The sequence below is a fragment of the Phragmites australis genome, chromosome 5 (genome assembly GCF_958298935.1).
Source record: "Phragmites australis chromosome 5, lpPhrAust1.1, whole genome shotgun sequence".
NCBI lineage: Eukaryota > Viridiplantae > Streptophyta > Magnoliopsida > Poales > Poaceae > Phragmites > Phragmites australis.
The window spans coordinates 7,805,818-7,817,647 of record NC_084925.1 but is presented as its reverse complement, the minus strand read 5'-3'; the positions used below and the strand labels follow the sequence as shown (position 1 = coordinate 7,817,647).

Genomic DNA, 11,830 nt, shown 5'->3' with positions numbered 1-11,830 from the left:
TGCGGAGGAGAAGGTAGTGAAGCTGGCTTCTTTGGAGGAGGAGAATGCAATGAAGCTGCCTTCTTTGGAAGTGAGGAGCATCACTGTCGGCTGGTGGTATGAGCCGACAGTGATGTGTTCGGTATAAAAAAGTGGCACTCCCCTTCCTCAAGCCCGAGCACAACAAAGAGGACCTATATTCTTGCTCGGTGGTGGCCATTTTTGGTCATCTAGCTCTTGGGGCTTCAAAATTTTGAGGAATCCTCATGTCCTAGGTGTTTCAAGGTATGTAACTTTATCTTTAATCCATTTCTAGTTGGATTTTGTTTGCTAAATTGCACTAGATTTTGAAATAATGGAGATCAACCTATGGCCATGATGTTTTAAGAGAATGTAGATGCAATCATACATCATTTATGATATGAAAGCTTCAATTAATAGCTTATGGTGGAAAGTGTCTTTATTATTGATTTACATTTGCTATAGGTATGAGCATATTTATTTTTGTTTTTTAATTACTTAGAACAATTAGCCATTTGGTGTCTCTAGAAGTCTGCATGTAGTAATTATGTAGGTCGACACATGCTTTATCCCGCCCTTGTCAGGCCATCTATTGTCATCAAGGGCTTCCCATATTGAAATTTCGTGTTGGCACTAGTCCACACTGCTCCAATGTATGTGTACTTCTTTACTGGTACAATGGCCTTCGACCTCTTCGCAGGTGATTCTTAGAACCTTTCTTCCCGGCTCTATTTTCCTTCTTCTTTTTTGCTCTTTTGGGGAGACATAATTGGAGTTAGAATCAAGGCCACTGGATGCGGAGGAGAAGGTAGTGAAGCTGGCTTCTCTGGAGGAGGAGAATGCAATGAAGCTGCCTTCTTTGGAAGTGAGGAGCATCACTGTCGGCTGGTGGTATGAGCCGACAGTGATGTGTTCGGTATAAAAAAGTGGCACTCCCCTTCCTCAAGCCCGAGCACAACAAAGAGGGCCTATATTCTTGCTCGGTGGTGGTCATTTTTGGTCATCTAGCTCTTGGGGCTTCAAAATTTTGAGGAATCCTCATATCCTAGGTGTTTCAAGGTATGTAACTTCATCTTCAATCCATTTCTAGTTAGATTTTGTTTGCTAAATTGCACTAGATTTTGAAATAATGGAGCTGAACCTATGGCCATGATGTTTTAAGAGAATGTAGATGCAATCATACCTCTTTTATGATATGAAAGCTTCAATTAATAGCTTATGGTGGAAAGTGTCTTTATTATTGATTTACATTTGCTATAGGTATGAGCATATTTATTTTTGATTTTTAATTAATTAGAACAATTAGCCATGAAATTAAGGTATGTAGCAAGCTCCAATTATCATTGCGTCTGACTATTTTAATTTTCTGCTACATACATATAAATTTCCTACAGATAAGCTCGAGAAGGACAATCTCATGTATGTTCAAAAACGGCTCATCCATTTCATACATGTAGAGATCATAAAGGAGAGCGACGAATTTTATGATCATGACAACTTTCGGAGCCAAGGTTTGTAATCTCAATAGAACCTGGTCAGTTCAATATATTGAATATACCTACATCTTGCAGTCTATTGATGTATTATAACTTTATGGCTAATGATATAGAAAATGAAGCAAATGAACTCATTACTTATTTTTAATTCACTGTGCTAAAGCTAATTTGTTGGTTTATATATTGTTAGGTACGAGGTTGACTCAAGAATGAAGAATGCTTTGCTTTGAATGAAAATGACAAATCTGAAGGTCAAGTGCATGATATGTGTATAACTTTGTGACTTTGTATAAATGAATGTGTATGACTTGGTGAGTTTCATAACGATTTTGCATTATATGGGTATGCCTTTGTGATATTGAATGAATATGTTTGATCTGATGTGAATCTATTGTTGAATGATCTATGAATCTGTTGTTGAATGACCTGTGTATATAAATTTAGTAATATATAAATCTGTTGTGAATACATGCAGTAATATATAATTCAGTACTGTATAAATGTATGTACAAATGCTTCTAAGCCTACAACCGTATGTACAAATGCACAACAAACGACTCCCATTCTAGATCACAGACGGCTCATAACTTTGAGCCGTATGTGATATTCTAATAGTACAGACGGCTTTTGATTGAAGCCGTCTGTATTGTAACTATACATAGACGGCTCGAAACTAATTTGTATAGACTCTTTTTCACATACAATTAAAAAAACATTTTACGTGGAGTTTTTGAATCGTCTGTGCAAATGTTTTATCTAAGTAGTACCTGCATGTGTATTGTATGCAGACATGAGACCTGGCAATTTATTTGTTATCAGGATGTGTAGCTGTTCAGGAAGTTATTTTTATTGGAATGCATGCCATACCATTTTCCAAGTAATTCCAGAGATTATCCCTTCAGGTAGCAACTTTCATTGCGTTATACTCCTTTTTTTTTATTTCTATCTCACCGTTCAACGGGCGATAAAGTCAAGTTTTTTAATTTTTAGAAATTGTCATATATTTCTACTCATTTTGAAAATAAATATATATAAATAAAAAAGTCATATACATTAGTACTACATATATAGGTATAGTCAAGCTTGTCTTGCAGCCCAACGTATGATTGCCAGCCCAGCCCATACACGGTCAAAAGTTTCTCCAGGATACACCCAAGCCCAAGCCAGACATTGGCTAGCTCATTTTCTCGTCCAGCAGTCCACCACCGCTGCTTCTTGCTTGTTCTCTTGGATTAGTTGAATGTCCGTATGTTATAATAAAAGTTAAAAATTTGTATATAATAACATTGTTAACTTCTCTAAAACTAATCATCATCTACTGGCGTTCTCCTCCTAAGCCTTCGTGGTAGACGCTCAGCCGCGATTTTGTAGCCATGATATGGGGAGGTGAGGAAGGATAGCACGAGCATTCACTAAGCATTTCCTAGTGATTGTCCCTTGAACACAATGCTACTATTCATTCAATGTTGGTTTTGCCAATAAAGTACCCAAGTCAATAACAACACTAACAACTATTAATTTTGAGCTAAATATATCAGTTGCTAATTTTAGATGTGTTAGACACATAGTTACCATTGCACCGACTAACTCATAAGGCATAATTTTACGTACTAGATAAGTTGATGCTTTTACCGGGCCAGACAATGTGAACAACAATAAAACAGTAGCTACATGGTGAGACAATTCAAGAATCAGTTACATAAGATGTGGCAAAAGAATATATCAAGTGAACTATTTGGTTGGACTTACCATAGTTTTCCTGCCAGCTTCTAGTCCCCATCTTAAGGAGGAAATTGCTATCGACAATGGAAAAAAGCAACTAAAGTAATTCTTCAAGAGAAAAAAAAGTAAATTTGCTTTTTACAATTAATTCGCAATCGAATCCATGATGTTAAACGCCATCTCGAAGAGCCATGGCTTGCAAATGCCATCGCAAATGACATGAACTCTGGAAAATGTCCTTCTTATTAGGGTTTCGTCAGTTGCTGCCATTAAGTGTATGGAGGGAGAGAAAAGAGAAACATCAGAAAATACAAAAGCTACCCATGCCTCTCCTGCCTCCCACCACTCCACACTAACACTCCCATCATTGGAAACGTCTTCTGCATCATGCCATCGCCTAATAGCCACCTCCTGCATCTGCCTCCTATGTGCCTCTCTCTCCTCGTGCCTTCCGCTCTCTACTCGCCCCCTACTGTGATGTCTCATCCCACCTTTCCACTAACCCTCATGCCACCATGTTTGACATCCTCACAAATTTCACACCTCCGCTTGTTCACCCCAAGACCCCATGTTGTGGCCCTCCTCACCTCCAGGCTCAACACCACCATTTTCAACAACCCCACCATTAGCATCTTCGTCTTCATTGCCCTCATCGATGTGCATGCTTGTATCGGCTGCCACATCATGAGGTGTTCTCCAGGATGGATGAGGTCAGATGCCCCCTCACCGTCTCCATCTATATAGCAGCATCCTCAAGGCCCCATGAGGCGAGTTAAGATTGAGAGCACGACAACTGCTTTGCTACTACCCACTTGGTATGCCAAATAAACACACCAAAAAGAAACAAGCCATTGATCATTTGGGTAATGGTGTTTGGTTGATACGATATTTGCCCCTCCCACAAATACTGCTATGCAATGAAAAAGTCAGAAATAGCTAAATTTCGCTGCAATCATGCTCAAGATGTTCGACACAATGCTCGAGAGGAAGTTGTGCTTAGGTAAAGCCTTGCTCGCAAGGTGGTAACAACAGCATGAGACACACAGACGCAATTTCCGCAGGGATGAATAGATGTGTGAAAGAAAGGGTAGAGAAAGTGTGGGGGAACCGTCTAAATAATATTCTAATTAATCACCAGGAGGATCATTATTTATAATCACAACCTCGATAATTAAACAGAATATCATCCCGGTAGTCCCGGCACGTATTTTATGCCCAAGATCGGAACACATGCCTTCCAACATTTAGCATCACAGTATAGCTTAAGAAAGAGCAGGTAATTAAAGTTATATTACAAGTTCTTAAGCATGCAACCATTTTCAACGATTTACATTAAAAGGTAATAACATCTACACAGCGAAAACATAAACCTACAACAAAAGAGAGTGGAGCCACATGCCCTTAGGCTCCACCCCAAAAGCATGACCTCCAAGGGTAGGATGCACTACTCTTGCCCGTCACCCTGAACGGCAGGTATGAAGTAGCCAAACACCGGCTCTTCCTCACCAGCAGCACCTGAAAACGCAGGCATGAATACGAAGGTACTTGCAAGATTTAAACATATAGAGGACATATATATAGCTCGACTCCAAGGATTATACATTGAGCCGCACCTGAAAACGCAGGCATGAATACGAAGGTACTTGCAAGATTTAAACATATAAAGGACATATATATAGCTCGACTCCAAGGATTATACATTGAGCCATTAGCAAGGAAAAACCACATGGTTAAGTTAAATATAAGCAGTAAGCAACCTAGATACATATATGTGAGCAACTAACTTAACCAACAAAATATAACTCTACCCTACCATAACCAACTGAACATAAATAACTGGAACCATTATGAACATACATGTAACAAAGACCAACTCAACCATCTCCCACATATCCAACCATCAACCACAAGCGAAAACTCTACGACCTATGCAGATGGATAGAAGCATGCTCATGACCGAGAGCGCGGCATTTTGAAATGTTTTTACACCTTACAGGGGATACTTCTGGACCCACACGACTTGAGGACCATACGACTTGCATGACCACACAGATCCATACAAGGGGTACTCATCTAAACCTTTCCCAATAAGCCTTGATCATTTGAAACATGTATCGCTTGGCGCGGCAGTACTAGAACTACTCTCGGAGCAAACTAGTACCACTACAAACCCGCCCGCTCACACCGTCGATGTTCAGACCCCAAATGATCACAACTACAAAGGTATTCGGCTCGCCTTACCATTAGATCGGCATGTGGTGAGTATGGTAAGTGCTAAAGTCGACTACACCGACGATCAGTGCTTAAACGACGCAAGCGGTCTACGGTGTCCAATTTTCTCTCCCGACCTACCCAAGGGAACTCCACATCCGGGCGAGATAAACACCTCCTAGCACCGCCCACATCTCGTCTCATACTCACCACTCATAAAACCATCATCAACCCATATCCAATATTGTGATCATTACGAAAGTAAATAACGCCTATGCTCGCGAACGATGAAACAATTCACTGCTCGACTTTTACCGAATAACCTATGCATTGCTAAGTATTTTAATTTAACTTGTAATCTAGACATCAAAAACATACTCAAGGCAACAAGGAAAGGATGAACAACAATTCAAGGTAGAAGTAATGCATTCAACATAGGATCTACCCACTTGTACCCGATCTCGACTCGACACATGCAAATATACATAAGCATAGTTTATCAATTTTAGACTTCATTCAATTGACAAAGGTGCAATATGCTTAGTTGCTTGCCTTGCTGCTTAGGTAGCTGCCTATAATTACCCATGCACCACATGCAGAAATTCGGAAGATTGGAGTCGTCTTCGACCACGGGCGTCTCCCGCTCCGGCTCCTTATTCACTAAACAAGAACGCGTGCAATGATGAGCATGAATGAATGCAACAAGGTATGCCACAATACTTAACAACATGCTAGAAGTATAAGACATGTGAATCAATGCCACACTAAACGATCTAAATGAAATTTGGAAAATAACAGCCACTTGGAGTATCCGGGTTGGTTCGGAGTATCCGGGTCTGGACCCTCCGAGTGAACCTCCAGAAAAGGCGCTCGGTTACTGCCTTTTTATTTGACTAGCCCGGAGTATCCGGGTTCCGGAGCCTCCGGGCCATCCTCCGGTGAAGGTGCTCGGTTAGCCACTATTCTAACTTAACCCGGAACCTCCGGGCTGGTTCGGACTATCCGGGCTGTGCCGGACACTCTAGGTGAGGCTCCGGGAGAGGCTCTCGGCTAATCGTTAATGCAACTACCCAGAGTCTCAGGGTTTACCCGGATTATCCGGGTGAAGCAGACTTAGGTTCTTCCACAACTTTTCCTTCGATCGATTCGACTCACTTTACAAATCTGTGCTACACAAACGTGTATATGCCCTATCCAAAGGATTCTAAACCCATCTTGCACCCTAAACCCTAACCAATTTTGAACACAATTCGGCGGACGATTTCTGTTGAACCTGGAGTATCCGGGTGAGGCCGGAGTATCCGGGTCAGCCCAAAAAGCTGCTCTCGAGTGGATTTTTGGTCGATTTGAGTTGCGATCTTCTCTAAGCCTAAAGGGAACATGTCAGGGATAGTCCAAGGGTCCTGAAATTCACTCATCAACTAGCAACACGACTCTATATCTCAAATTTGTCAAAACTCTATTTTTGCTCCAAAAAGCTCAAGAACTTCAAGAATTTCGAGAACTACTTGATTCCTCCACGAAAACAAAAATGAATCAGATAGATGAGTAGCTCATGAGCTAGAGAATGCAATAGTACTACATGCATACCTTGACCTTGCTCCTAGAGAGAGAAATCCAAAGGAGAGTGAGAGAGCTTGAGAGGGGAGTGAGAGGGGTAGCAGCTGCAGCTGCTGTGTGCTGCACGGGTGGGGGCGCGGGGAGTGAGGGAGGAGAGAGAGGGCAGGTGGGGCTACCCATTCGAGTGGTTGAGATGGTGGGGACACTTGTGGGGCCCACATGTTAGAGAAAAGAGGTATTTCCAATGCGATTTCTATTCTTTTCTCTCTAAATTTTCTTTCTCTTATCCAAATAATTTTAAACTAATTGCTTTATAGTTACATAGCAAAATCATGCAAAATTAAACATAATGATTAAGAAGCATATTTATGATTAATTATGCAATTACGGATTTTGGGACGTGACAGAAAGGTTGTTGCAGTGGCAAAGGCAAGGAAGCCATTTCACACAACTAATGAAAAACTGACAATAGAGGTATTTTCTAGAGCTTTTGGCATTTGGGATGTGAATTGTATGCCCAACTTCTTTGCATTGGTATTTTGCAGCTCTAGGATTGCTGCAATGGTACATATCATATTTACCCAAAAAGAGTATGAAAGATATATTTCCATCATAAATTTGAATAAAAAGAATACAATTGTTTAAGACCTTTTGAGAACAGACAAATATGCAAGAACAAGTAGGAAAATTGGGATTATACCTACTTCGGACAGTAACCATAAAAATTGTGGCTATGTTACTCAAGGCTAACCTGTTCTAGTTCAAAATTTGGCCTCGCAGCACCATCCCTCTTCCATGCCTACAAAGTACTTCCCAAAACTACTCAACAACTATTCAAGTAACTATGACATGATAATTCTGGACCCAATGTTTTGCTCAGAACTTGCTTGTGTAGGTTAAATTCAAACCAGCTGAGTGAAACAAAGCATTTTGTTAGTGCTTCCCATTTCCCAATTTCTATCTTTAGAAATTGTTTTTGAATCCACTTCCCAAGTTATTAAAGTGATGGTCACCAAAAAAAATCTTAAAGTGCTTGGATCATTCAGAGAATATGTATTCTAACTCTAACCCAGCTTATGTTATAAGTAAGTATGTCCATGCTTGACATATAATAATAACCATAGATTGGTTTCTTAACGGATCTTGAACAATAGTGACTAAAGGGCATGTTGCACCCATGTACCAGCACGGGAGCACAATATGTTAGATGAAAACTACTTAACAAAGCTAAGCAAGGAAACACTACAATCATGAACTACGCAAACCCCTCAATCCTCTTTAGATATTTAGAAGAGACGGTTCAATTTGATCGTACAAATTCTCCGGTGAGGTCTTGCTATTCACAACGCAAATTAGTAATCATATCTATGAATCCTCGAAAGTGCCATGTACCAGTATTCCAACAAATCGATAAATAGAACAAAACAAACAAGAATGCATTGCACAACATATAGAAAGAAGCAAGAAAGTAGACCGACCTCGATGGTGAGGAAGTTATTGAGGAAGTAGGCGAGGCCCACAATAGCGGCAAACATGGCGCACTCCACGAGATGTTGTGTCCTCGCGAGTGCCTCGCCCAAGTCCTCCCCGTCATCATCGCCTGCGAGCCCCCGTTGCTGCTGTTCTCCACTCACCGCCTGGCTAAAGGCGGCCTGCCACGGAGGGTCTAGCGGTTTTGCACCCCACTTACGCCGGTCGCTTGGCACCAACGAGGATGAAGTCGTCCTCCTCCTCTTCAATGTCGGTCGAAGGGGGAGGTCGGGACGTCACCTGTGACCACAATTGCTCGTGTTGCTGGCCGTCGATGAGGAATTCATCATCGTCGTCTTCGCCAATGCTAAGAGAAAATGGCAGTGGGTCAGGCACCGCGTATCCTCGTGGCTGCTCGCACTGGTCACTCACGGCGGTGGGGGAAGGAGGGGGTCGTCGTCTTCCAGATCTAGTTCTACGGAGAAAGATGACACCGAGGATGTTGATGCGGTTGTGTGGGACTCGGTGATGCGTGGGCGAGGGCGGCGCAATGGAGGGTGAGGGCGTGTGGTGGAGAGCGAGAGCATAGAGGCAGCGGCCTGGGGGAGTGGGGCAGTGACATGACACGATGGATCAGACGCCGCAGAACAAATAGGTAGGACCATAGAATGGATACCAGTCGTCCGATGATGCAAGGATTTAGGGGTGGACATGGGATTCAGGGTGGTCGTGGGATTCATGGGACTCATGGTGGGCGTGTGACTCATTAGAGACTTTTTAAGTAGTAGAGAAGAGATGTGCAGCTCTTTTGTGACTCTACCCTGTTTTCCAAAATTGAAGCGACTAAACCACCTTGACAGTAGTTTGGTATCCCAAAACTGCTAGCAATCGGATAGGTGGGTAATGTTGGGGTGACCTAAAATAAGTTTGGATAGAGCCGGATCAAAATGTTGGCCAAGTGAACACCCAATAGTAAGAGGGCTAGTTATGAACCCTGTGGACCACCTCATGGGGTGATGAAGGGAAATCCCCCATTAGTAGGAAAAAACTCATAACCCCTCGAGGTTATCCTCTTCACAAATTAATTACTGCAATTAGATCTTCAATTTCCCCATCTCCCAATGGATTTCGCCACTCATAAAAGATCTGTCGATTAGAGTTCAACATTTATTGCCCCTTTTCACGTATCAATACTGTAGATACTTGGCATACATTAAACAACAACTGAGATTCGCAAGAATCAAATTAAGAAAATATTTAACTTTATGCAAGCAATCTTGGCCCCTTGGTTCATCCACGTTTTACCTTTCTAATTTCACTTGTCTTTTTTTTTCTGTTTTACAAACCGTGTGCACTATCTTGTTTAGAGCCATAGGGGTAATGAACGGATGACATCTTCTTGCTGTCCAGATTGTCGATTTATGCGCATATTTCTGGTTTTCTTTTTTTTCTTAAGTTTTTTTTTTATCTTATTTTGTTGTACGAATGTTGCTGAAAAGCATTTGTCTGTTGTTGAAAGAAAAGGCTGAGTAGATTATATTATTGAATCACAAAGGGGTACTATACATAAGTTTTTTTTAAGTGATGCAATCCCCAGTGATAATCCTGGTGAATTAGACGATGATAGTACCGAAGAACAAGAGCAATAAGTCGATGGTAATTAAAATGAGGAAAATTATGATGAAGAGGATAGTAGGAATTTGCTTTTCTTTTATAATTTCTACTGTAATATTGTTGATTTGTGGTCAAGAACTAAGAACATGTTGGAAGTTGGAACTCTTACCACTGAGTTTATGATACAATGTTCATTTTTTCCATGATTTAATGGGCATATTGTCCAAGATAAATTATATATATAACCGTTAGGCCCACTATGTCGAGTTTGCTTAGGGCCTTCTAAAACATAGGACCATATACAAATTACACCGCCACCATTCCACCACCACCTCCTCAGAGACGTTCAACTTCCTCCTACCCAAGTGGATCCCTCTCATCTACGGTCTCTTAACTGGGCCAATTACTTGTACAACGAGAAATAAAAAAAAGATAAATTTCAATATTATTGGAACTTGTCTTTTCTATTTCTTATTTTACAGGTTACATTTCTATCCAAAAATTTGTGTAGCACTAGATGATAGTATTCTCTACACTATACTTTTTTTTTCAGAATTTTTTATAACTATTTCTATAGTGTTTTGAAGGTTAAGAGCGTTAAAATGCAATGTTTTATGAATTTTAAACCTCCCACCCCTTGGATGTGCTTGAAGTTCTTGTCGCCTACCTCCTATTTGTGCAAATTTCAAAAACGACCACACAATTTTACAATTTTTAAATTAATATATATATAAATAAAAAAAAGGTCACTACAAGCCACTTACTTGGGCCAACTCACGCATTCACCATGAAACGAGGATTAGGCCCTTCGACCCGTTGCCTCTGGCGGCAGAGCTCCAGCAGCTTCCCGTGTTCCCCTGCCCTTTGACGAACTGCCTCCAGTTCCTGCTTCTGCGCCTTCGGCTTCTGTGCTGTCCTGTCTCGTGTCTCCCCCCTTGACGTTCCTCGGGGTGGCCGGCCAGCGCACGCGATGGGTTAGTCATGCTCCAGTGTCGAGGTCTATCGATGCGTGAAGCGGCGGCAATGACCTACCATGGTGGTGCTTTGGTTGGGGGAGAAGGACCAGGAGAGGAGCATGAGCATGCGAAGGAATACTAACGTGAGGCTGAGAGCAGGCTCACCAAAGTGTGGGCGAAGATGTCCGCAGTGGCAGGACATCGGCGGACTTTGGCTGTAGAGGGAATTCCTCGGCTGTGGACTCGAACAAAAGTCTCCAGCCTGAAATTGATGGGGAAAGAATGTTCACCGAACCATTGCGGCGCTCATTGTACCACTGGATCGGATAGATCTCATTGGAGTCGCAGATATCCTAGCGTTGACCAGTCGTCCAGACTCTTGGTAGATTTATCCGAATCATGTAACGGTTAGATTTATCCGATAAGAGTTTTAAGATTTAGATTACGAAAGAACTTGTTGAGATTCTTATACTTAGATTTAGATATATCTTTATTGTAATTATATTTTTTAAAAATTAATTAAGACTCAATAGGACGTACGACTATTATTCTAAGTGAGATCCAAAACTATATAAAATCTCGTATTCTATTCTTCAATACATATAGTTGATGGTCAAAAATCCATACTTTAAATTAGTATTTGCATAATCGACTTTAACAATCGTCGACAATAGTAAAAAAACATAGCAAATATATGGCTATCCTATAGACAGGTTTCCTGGTTTCTGGAAACCGATTCCGCGTTGAGCCAGATCCTGGTTGCGTCGAAGTCGAGCCGAGCCAAGCCAATTATGATTTGCC

General features: G+C 41.4%; 1 long non-coding RNA gene across 2 annotated transcripts; it reads right to left on the bottom strand.

The window, feature by feature from the left end:
* Positions 1 to 4,461: 4,461 nt before the first annotated feature.
* LOC133917418 (uncharacterized) lies at positions 4,462 to 11,418 on the bottom strand. Of its 2 annotated transcripts, none has more exons than XR_009909668.1 (2): positions 8,468 to 11,418; positions 4,462 to 4,733 (listed from the first exon to the last, which is right to left on the bottom strand). It is a non-coding gene; the product is annotated as an uncharacterized LOC133917418 (long non-coding RNA). The 2 variants fall into 2 exon arrangements; XR_009909667.1 differs by having other exon boundaries at positions 10,838 to 11,418.
* Positions 11,419 to 11,830: the final 412 nt, after the last annotated feature.